This window comes from Elephantulus edwardii, unplaced genomic scaffold (genome assembly GCF_000299155.1).
Source record: "Elephantulus edwardii isolate Elephantulus edwardi_28Jun2011 unplaced genomic scaffold, EleEdw1.0 scaffold00011, whole genome shotgun sequence".
NCBI lineage: Eukaryota > Metazoa > Chordata > Mammalia > Macroscelidea > Macroscelididae > Elephantulus > Elephantulus edwardii.
In genome coordinates, this window is record NW_006399761.1 from 15,998,017 (window position 1) to 16,007,863 (window position 9,847).

A 9,847-nucleotide genomic window follows, 5' to 3' on the forward strand; every position below is an offset into this window, starting at 1 on the left:
TTAAACCAAGCTACTCCTTGGAGGCAAGGATTCTGGGGCTTCGTCTGACATACTTAGGACATGTGGCCAGGAGGGACGGGTCCTTGGGGAGGGACATCATGCTTGGGAGGGTGGAGGGACGGCACAGGAGGGGAAGACCCTCTATGAGATGGATTGATTCGGTGACTGGGGTAATCGGGATGGGTGTGTCAGTGCAGTGCGGTTGGCGCAGGATAGAGCAGGATTTAGGGCTGTTGTGCATAGGGTCACTATGAGTCGCAAACGACTCGACAGCACATAACAACAACAAGTGAAAATACATCTGCAAAGTATCTGCAAAATACATTTGCATTCAAAAAAGACAGCACATTTAGGAAAAATATGCACATTACTCAAGCCATAGCTCACCTCTGGAAACCCTATGAACTTGGAGAAACGAAGAAAGCTGTACAAGTGTTCAGGCCTTTTGTTCATATGGTCGCTATGAGTCCCCTATGACTCGATGGCATTTAAGAACAACAACAATAACAATGAGAGATCTCAATTGGCCTAATGGACAGAAAGTGATGCTACCAAGCCACAGGTGGGTGATTTTAATCTGCGTCCCTCAGACCTGCTTTTAATTGGTTTTGGTCAAACATTCTTCTAAGTGGTACAGTACTGGTCTGTTGATCTGCTGTACAGAGGTAACTCATGGTCGCTGTGATGCTGAACACTGTGAGCCTGATGTGTCAAATGTGATAATGGTCACCCACGGTAGACAGTGTTTAGTGGAGCTTCCTGATTAAAATAAGCTTGGAAGCAGGAGTGGCATCCACTTCTGAAATAGCTTGCCTCTGGAAATCCTATGAACCTGGAGAAATGATGAAAGTTATACAAGTGTTCAAGTCTTTCGTTCATAGAGTTGCTATGAGTCACCTATGACGCAATGGCATTTAACAACAGCTCATGCCATGGCATTTTCAGCTACTCTGTATGAAACACTGGTGGCATGGTGCACAAAGAACCACACTCCTAACCCAAAGGCAATTCCTCTCTGACAGTTCAAATGCACCAGCAGCCCAAGAAGAACGATGAGCTACCTTCTCCTGTGAAGTTTACAGCCTCCAAAAATCGATTGAAGGGTTGATTCCTACCCAACAGCAATGAGAAAGAAATCAGAAGCAAGCAAATGTTATATACTGTGAATAAGGAAGATTAAAAGAATTGATGTGTTTGAATTATGCTCTTGTTAAATATTAAATACACCATGGGTTGTGAGAAAAATGAACAAATATATCTTGGGAGAAGCATGGCCTTAGGAAGTAGAATGGAAAGAGTTTTTTGTCTTATGTATTTTGAACATGTTATCAGAAGAGATGAGTTCCTGGAGAAGGACGTCATTCTAGGTAATTATTGTTGTTAGGTGTCACCAAGTCAAGTACGACTCATAATGACCCTGTGAAGCACAGGACTGACCCTGTGCTGTCCTGCATATCCTCACCCTCTCTCTCTGACACACTGAGCCCACTGCTGCAGTGACTCTGCCAATTCACCTGGTTAAGGGTCTTCCTCTCTTTTGCTGACCGTCTGCATTTCCATGTATGATGTTCCTCTCCATTGAATAGCCTCTCCTTGGCAATATGTCCAAAGGAGTATGTGAAATGAAACATTATCATATTTTCCTCCAAGGAGCACTCTGACTGCACCCTCTCCAAGGTAAATAAAGGATCAGATTAAAAGGATTTTGTATTTTATATGTAGTTTATTTTTTAATTATTTCTCTCATCCATAAAGGAAACTACTACAGAGTGTGCTCTACGGAGGATGAGAGGGGGATGACACTCACCCAATTAAAATAAACTTCATTGCTCCTGTCCAGTTTTTCACAAAGAAACAAAATCTTCAGGCACAAAGATCTTCCCCCCGCCCAGTATATATATAATAAATACTCACTTTTAAATGAAGAATAAAATGCACTAAAGATCAACAAAATTTTTCTTACTAAACCAACCTGCAATCTTAATCATGACTGTCTCTATGTCTTTTTGTTTTGTTTTGTTTTGTTTTGTTTTTCTCTCCCCAATGGCCTATTTATTTCTTTTTTAGATTAAAAGGATTTTAGTTCAATGAGCTGGACTGGCACAAAGGCTACAGCAATAGGTTCAAGCATGGCAATAGTTGTGACAGTTGTGGGAAAATATCGGTAGCCTAATGGAAAGGAGCTGTGCTGCCAATGCAAAGGCACAGGGTTCAAATCCACTAGCTGCCCCTTAAAAGAAAGATAATGAATCTCTCCCTGTGCAATTTACTGTCTCTGAAAACTCACTGGATGGTCAGCCATGGATCAGTTCTGACTGAACAGTACATCACAACAGCAACAATAAGATATGTATACGACATAGTACAGCTGACAGTGACAAAGGTCAAAATAACACTTATGAACAAGCAGATTCATCTTGAAACAAGTAAACCTAGACTGCTCCTTAGAGGAAAGGATGCTGAAGTCATCTCACATAAGACTAGTCTTCCCCCCCACAACCCCCGCCATCATGCTGGGGAAACAGAAGACCCAGCAAGAAAGAAATCACTCGAACTGCTGTTAAAGTACAAACAAAATTATAATACAATCAGGAACAGATACTGGTGGCTTCAATTCTGAGGCCTTTATATTCTAATTTCCTGCTTAGAAAAATAATCCTACATCGGTAAAGCCTGGCCCCAAATGCCAATCTTTTCCAGACCTCTTTGGACGAACATAGGGCAATATCCAGATACAACACAGAATATAGCATTTTAAGTGTTTTCTTGTTATGATTTGACTTTTGAATCAACATTGCCATCTACTGGCACTTATGATAGTATTGTTTAAAGTTAAATTTTCCTTTCAGGGCTAAGCTTTGATGTGCCATTTTTTGCATCTTCAAATGTGTAAGTCTTTTCCAGTTGTTTATTGTTGTCATGTGTCATTGAATTGGGACTGACTCACATCCGATCGATCCCCCAGTGGGTTTTTAGAAGCTGAAACTCACACAGGAGGAGAGTGTCCATCTTTCTCCCGAGAAGCAGGTAGTTGGTGGATTCAAATCACGTGCCTTTGAGTTGGTAGCAATATTCCTTACCACAAGGTCATGAGAGAGTTCAAATCCACCAACTGACGTGCAGTCTCCTCCTATGTGATTAAAGTTCCTCTGAAAACCACTGGAGGGGCAGCTGTGGGTTGGTCCCAACCTGATGGCAGACAACAACAGGCCAGCAGAGATCATCTTTCCAACTTGAGAGACCCATATATTTAGAATAAGAAGCTAGATTACTAATTGTAAAATAAATTAAGTTCATAGAAATGGCTTATATAGCATCTTGCATATTATTTGAGCTAGTTTCACAGAGATAGATGTAAAGGTGCATAATTGTTTTCTTATTTTAGGTCCAAGTTTTTTTATATTTTATCTCAGGAAGCTGTGACTGGCATTTGTTAATTTTACTTTTTCATAAGACAGTTTTTTAAAGTCTGCTTATAGACTCAAGATTCTAATACTACTTTAAGGAATTTTAATATAAATTAATATACTTTAGAAATAATCTTTAAAATGAATAATTCTAAATCATTTTCCTAAAATCGTACAAAGCATAGCCAAAAATCAAAGGAAAAATAGAACCATTTCCTACCTGTGGATGGTATTATGAAATGAAATTGTAATATTCTTATAGGGAATTTACTATGATTGTTCTAATCATACTGTGTTTATATAAATTGGATAGTTCTAAACATCCAAGGAATCAATAAAAGTAATTTATTTTCTTACATAACTTTTTACATTTTATAGTATATCAACTTAAAAGTAGTTTCCAAAAATCTTTTCAAAGGGACTTCAGCTAGATTGAACATATGTTTTATTAAGAAAAAATTAACAATTTTGTCTGAAGGTAAAATAAAGTGGTTGTTCCAAGTTAAAGTAAAAGAAGTGTATGCAAACAGATAATAAAAATATATATTAAGTAAATGTGGTAATGGGGATAGGTATGTCGGAGTCAATAAGAATGGCTCACGAAAGGGCAAACTTCAGAGCTATTGTACAGATGGCCACTATCAGTCACAGGCAACTCCGTAGCACATAACAACAACAGCAATAACACATATTAAGTACTGCAAAATACTATAAAAAGGTTAAATAGAAAACTATGAGTTTATGTACAAGATAATAAGAGATGCTCTGTTGGAGAAGGAGGGGCAATCTCCTCCTGTACCAGTTAGATCTGATTTGATGGCACACAAAAGAATACAATAAAAATTTTAAAAAAAGATGATAAGAGAAAATGTTAACATTGAATAAATAATATTATGCTGCTAATAATGAAAATACTGTAAGAAAATAATTAGATAGTCTCATTTTTCAATCTCAGACAACTTAAATGTTTGTACATAAATTTGAATACTAATTCTTGTCTCTTATCATAAGCCATATAGTACTTGTTGTTACACACTGTCTTGGACCTGACTCATAGCTGACCAGGCAGCATGATTTCAGAGGCAGATCAAAGCACAGGAGGAGATTGCCCATCATTTTCCATGGAGCAACTGGTGGAGTCAAATAGTGTTAACTTTGGCGTGTTAGTGCAACTCCTTGAAGTAGGCCACCAGAAGTCATCAACAACTTGCATCATGCAGATGGCACAACCTTACTTGCTGAAAGAGAGGAGGACCTAACACACTTACTGCAGTAGACCAAACAAAGCAGCCTTCATTATGGATTATATCTCAAGAAAACAGAAGTGCTTATCATTGGGCTAACAGACAACATCATAACGGATGGAGAGAGGAATGAAACTGTCAATGATTTCATCTTTTTTGGATCCACAATCAACACAGTCGACACTAGAAATCAGGAGACAAGTAGACACATTGCTTTGGGCAAGTTCACTATCAGGGACCTCTCCAAAATACTAAAAAACCAATGATGCCAGTTTGAAGACTAAGATGAGCATGGTCTTTTGTTTTGTTTTGTTTTAATTACTTGCTATGCTTCTGAGAACTGGATAGCAAATAAGGATGGCAGAAGAATTGATGCTTTTGAGTTGTGCCACTGGAGAAGCGTACTGAATATCCCATGGACTATAAAAAACAAATAAACCCCAAACCCAAAACAACAAACAGATAAACATCTTGGGAAAAGGGCAAGCAAAGTACTCCTTGAAAGCAAGGATGGTGAAGCTTCATTTCTCTTATTTTTGACATGCTGTTAGAAGAGGTTATTCCTTGGAAAGGGACACCATAGATGGAAAGGTTGAGGGTGGGCAAAAGAGAGGAAGACCCTCCCCCAATGAAATAGATTGACACAGTGACGGCAGCAAGGAATTCAAGTGAGTCAGAGATGATGAGGATGGCGCAGGATATGACAAGTTTCATGTCTATTTTTCCTATGGTCACTGTGAGTCATACTCAACTCAATGGCCATCATACACCAAACAGAGGACAACATAAGATTAAACTGTGTTGATTCCAGTATCTGTGATCATGCAGTTAGAAGTAAACTTCTGAACAAACCCTGCGGAGCTAAAGGAAGACCTTTTAAAAAAAGATTAGTTACTATATCAGAGATTTAACAGATTCCTGTCCTAAAAGAAACATGGACAAGTTCTCCCTATAAGAATTCAAAGAAGCCACGGGATATCACAGGTACTGAGGCACCACATTGAAATAGTGTAGAGAAATGTTTGTGCACATAGCCAGAAACTTAGTTATTTTCTTGTTTTTAAATCATATAATCTAGTCAACACTAACTGATTTTAAAAGTCAACGAATCCATTTTTAAAGAAATAAAACTGAATTGAAAGAATATTAAAAGCTAAAATTTCACATATTAAAACAAACTATTTCAACAGAATTTATGTTTTTATGGCGTGTGAGTGTTTTGGAGACGGTGAGGTTGGCACAGAAGAGAGCAGGGTTTATGACTTTGTAACATAGGGTCGCTGTGAGTCACAAGCAACTCGATGGCACATAACAACAACAGACTTGAAATACTTTTCAAGATCATTTATGTAACTTACTAATGTTAAATTAATATTTTAATAATTTAAAAGTTTATATGCTTCACTGTCTATACCGTGGGAGAGAGGAGTAGTAGTACTTAGGTGAGTGATAAATCTATTCTTTTCTTCTAAAGAGTTACTAAAAAAAAAAAAAACCGACAATAACAATTAAAACAATTTTGTGGATGGTAAAAAAAAAAAACCAAAAAGAACCACAGAGAGATTTCATAAAAAGAATTTGGTATAGTCAATGTTTTTTAATATAATCAAAGTCTGGCTAAAGTTTAATAAAGTAATTTGTAAAACTATTTTAAAAGATTGAATGTCAAATAATACCTTTTATAAGGTCATAGAATAACCTCATACAAAGTTCTTCTTATAGTATTTTATTTTTAACCTCGCGCACAATGGATCCTTTAAACTCAGCCACTCTTCTATTTTTAGCAGTGACTTGGAATGAGTCTCTCACAATTGTCTTGGTTTAACAGAGGACCTACTTAATTTCAGACAGGATTGTCTAGCTCCACAGAAGTATTGGTGAGGGCCCCTCTTCCTGAAAAAAAAAACCAAAACAAAACCAACAAAAAAAACTTTTGCCGACAAGACAAATGAATTGTGTTTCCAAAAGATTTCAAACTCTGTGGTTGCTGACGTTGTTAGATGTCAACAAGTCGAGTACGACACAAAGCACCCTATCCCATCATCCTCATCATCTGGCACATGGAAAATATATAAAATAAATCGTTATCATTTTAAAATAGTATAGGAACAGAAGGTGTTCTAATATTGTCATTTTTATTTTTATTTTATCTTTTTATTTTTTCTTTTTCAAGTGTTATGATCTCTCAGCCCTAAAAGTGCCCCTTGCTACTCGGCTATGATATGAAGCTTTGCTATCTCCTTCAGATTATCTACCAGAACTCATGCCCAGTGACAACTTTTGTAAATAATTATTCCTGTGTATCTATAGTGCTTAATACAATTTCTTTTAAGGCTATGATACCTTCTTGACTTATCAAAATCATGGATACCCAGATTTTATTTAACCCAATATAAAACAAAGATATGTCTAGTTGTCTCTGGGGGTGTGGTAGGGAAGATACGCTATGAAAAACATTTACACCATAAACTTAAAAAAAAATCATTGTTGTGGAATCAGAACTCACTCATAGCTAATCCTCCACGGGGTTTCCAGAGACGGTAAATCACATGGCATAAGACTGTCCATCTTTCTTCTAGCGTTGGAATCCTACTCCACCACTGGGCCATGGCCTTTTGACTATCAGCCCAACACTGTATAAATCACACCAGCAATACCTTTAATAGTCGTCAAGCCTGGCCTAACACGTCTTGGAATGTTTCATCCCATTATTCCTGTTACTGAGTGAGTGAGTGAATTTTCATAAAAATTCTTTTTATGGAATCTTTCTGTGGTTGTTTTGTTTTATTTTGTTTTTTTAGTAACTCTTTAGAAGAAAAGAATAGATTTATCACAGACCTAGGTATTCCTCCTATCTCCCATGGTATAGACATTGAAGAATATAAACTGTTGTTGTTTTTATGTGCTGTCAAGTCAACTGTGACTCATAGCGACCCTATGTACAACAGCCTTAAACTCTGCTCTGTCCTGTGCCAATCTCATTGTCTCCAACCCACCTACTCCCATTACCCCAGTCACCAAATCAATCCACCTCATAGAGGGCCTTTCCCTCCTGCACTGTCCCTCCACCCTCCCAAGCATGATGTCCCTCTCCAAGGACTGGTCCCTCCTTACAATATGTCCAAAGTATGTCAGACGAAGCCTCAGAATCCTTGCCTCCAAGGAGTAGCCCGGTTTAACCCTGTCCAGGACAAACTTGTTTGTTTTCTTAGCAATCCATGGTACATTTATCCCAGCAGCTCAAGGGCATCAATTTTCCTTCTAGTCTCCCTAGTCACTGTCCAGCTCTCTGATGTATAACAACTGATTGCAAAGACCATGGCCTGTATCAAGCATACCTTATTAAAATATTAATTTAACATTAGTGAGTGGCATCCACTTCCAAAATAGCTTGCCTCCAGAAACTCCACGAACTTGGAGAAACGATGAAAGTTATACAAGTGTTCAGGTCTTTTGTTCATAGAGTCGCTATGAGTCATCTACGACTCGACAACACTTAACAACAACAACAAGTTAGATGTTGTTGTTGTTGTTTAATGCCGTCGAGTTGTAGACGACTCATAGCGACCCTATGAACGAACACCCTGAGCACACAAGTTAGATAGATGATTTTAAAATGTATTTCAAGTCTACACACATCATAAATATCTATTTTTCAATAAATAAGTAGCTAGCTTACTTAATCTGTTGTAGATGCATTGCCTATCTGTTGTATAAAACTCTTGAATCCACTAAAGATGGCGCAGGATGTTCAACGAATCTCCTACTCAAGAGGAGTGATTTGTAAAAGAAAGAATTCCACAACAATTGATCAAAAGTAAAATACTGGAATTAAACACAGGTTAATACTGCTTTCAGTGAAAAAGAGGTAAAAATTTTAAAAATGTCTTGAGATCTTTATCAGGTTAGTAACCCTGAGTAATTAAGGGAATGTTATTTTCGGTGGTCAAGCCTGATATAGAAGAAATTCACTGGACAGATACATTGGTGTAAAAGGGCCCTAAAAAATAGTCAATTCATGATAAAGATAGAGAAGAAAGTCTCAAGAAGAAACAACGGGAGTCAATTCATTACCTAAATTGCGAGGCAACAAACAAGATTTCACTCGGCCAAGCACTTTCCTTTTTTTTAATTTTTTTTTTTTTTTTTACTATTTTGTGCATGTGTACCATCAAATTGGAACTGACTGGTACAGGAGGAGCTTGGCCCTCCTTCTCCAGCAGAAAATCTGGTGGATTTGAACTGCACGCCTCAGGGATTGCAGTACGACTTCTTGCCACCAGGCTACCAGAGCTCCCTTTGCCAAGTAGTTTTTAAGGAAAGAATCTTTGCTGAATTCTTATCACCATTTCAACCCTAATAAATGTGTCACATCATTGATTTATAACTTAGTCACTGTAGCATTCACTCCATATTTTCCTTTAATTTATTTGATTGTATTTCCCACTGTGTTATAACCTACTGAGTGCAAGTCCACTTAATATATCAGGATGGCCTAGTGGTAAGGAGTTGTGGTGTCAACTCAGAAGCAAGCAGTTCTAATCAACCAACTAATTCAGGTGAGAAAGATGAGCAATCCCCTCTCAGGGCAATTTACAGCCACTAAAAACCCACCGGCAAGTCAACTAGCTAAGGGTCAGTTCAGACTTGATGACCTATTCTTCGAGACAACCTATCTTAGAGTTTATTATAAATGTTAATGCATGGTGGGAATTTTTAAAGTGCATATTAAATAAGTGATTAACAAATGTGTTCATTTCAATGTTTCTAAGTGCCTTTCAGAAAAAGACATGAGGTTTATTTATCTAGTATGAAAGTAACTAAAATATAAATTTAAAACATTATAAATATTCTGTGTTCTAGATCGTATGAAAAACTTCAGGAAGTATATGTAATGATTACGTACATTATGAAGAGTAACATCTAGAATGGGAGCCAACTTGGGAAATAGATGAAAAAATATATACAGCAAAATGTCAAAGTATTCCTAAAGGTAATGTGTTAGAGGCAAGGATTCTGATGCATCGTCTGACATCCTTTGGACATGTTGCAAGGAGGGATCAGTCCTTGGAGATGGATATCATGCTTGGGAGGGTGGAGGGACAGAGAAAGAGAAGAAGATCTTCAATGAGATTGATTGATTCAATGACTGGGGTAATGGGTGTAGGTGTGTTGGAGACAATAAGCTTGGCACAG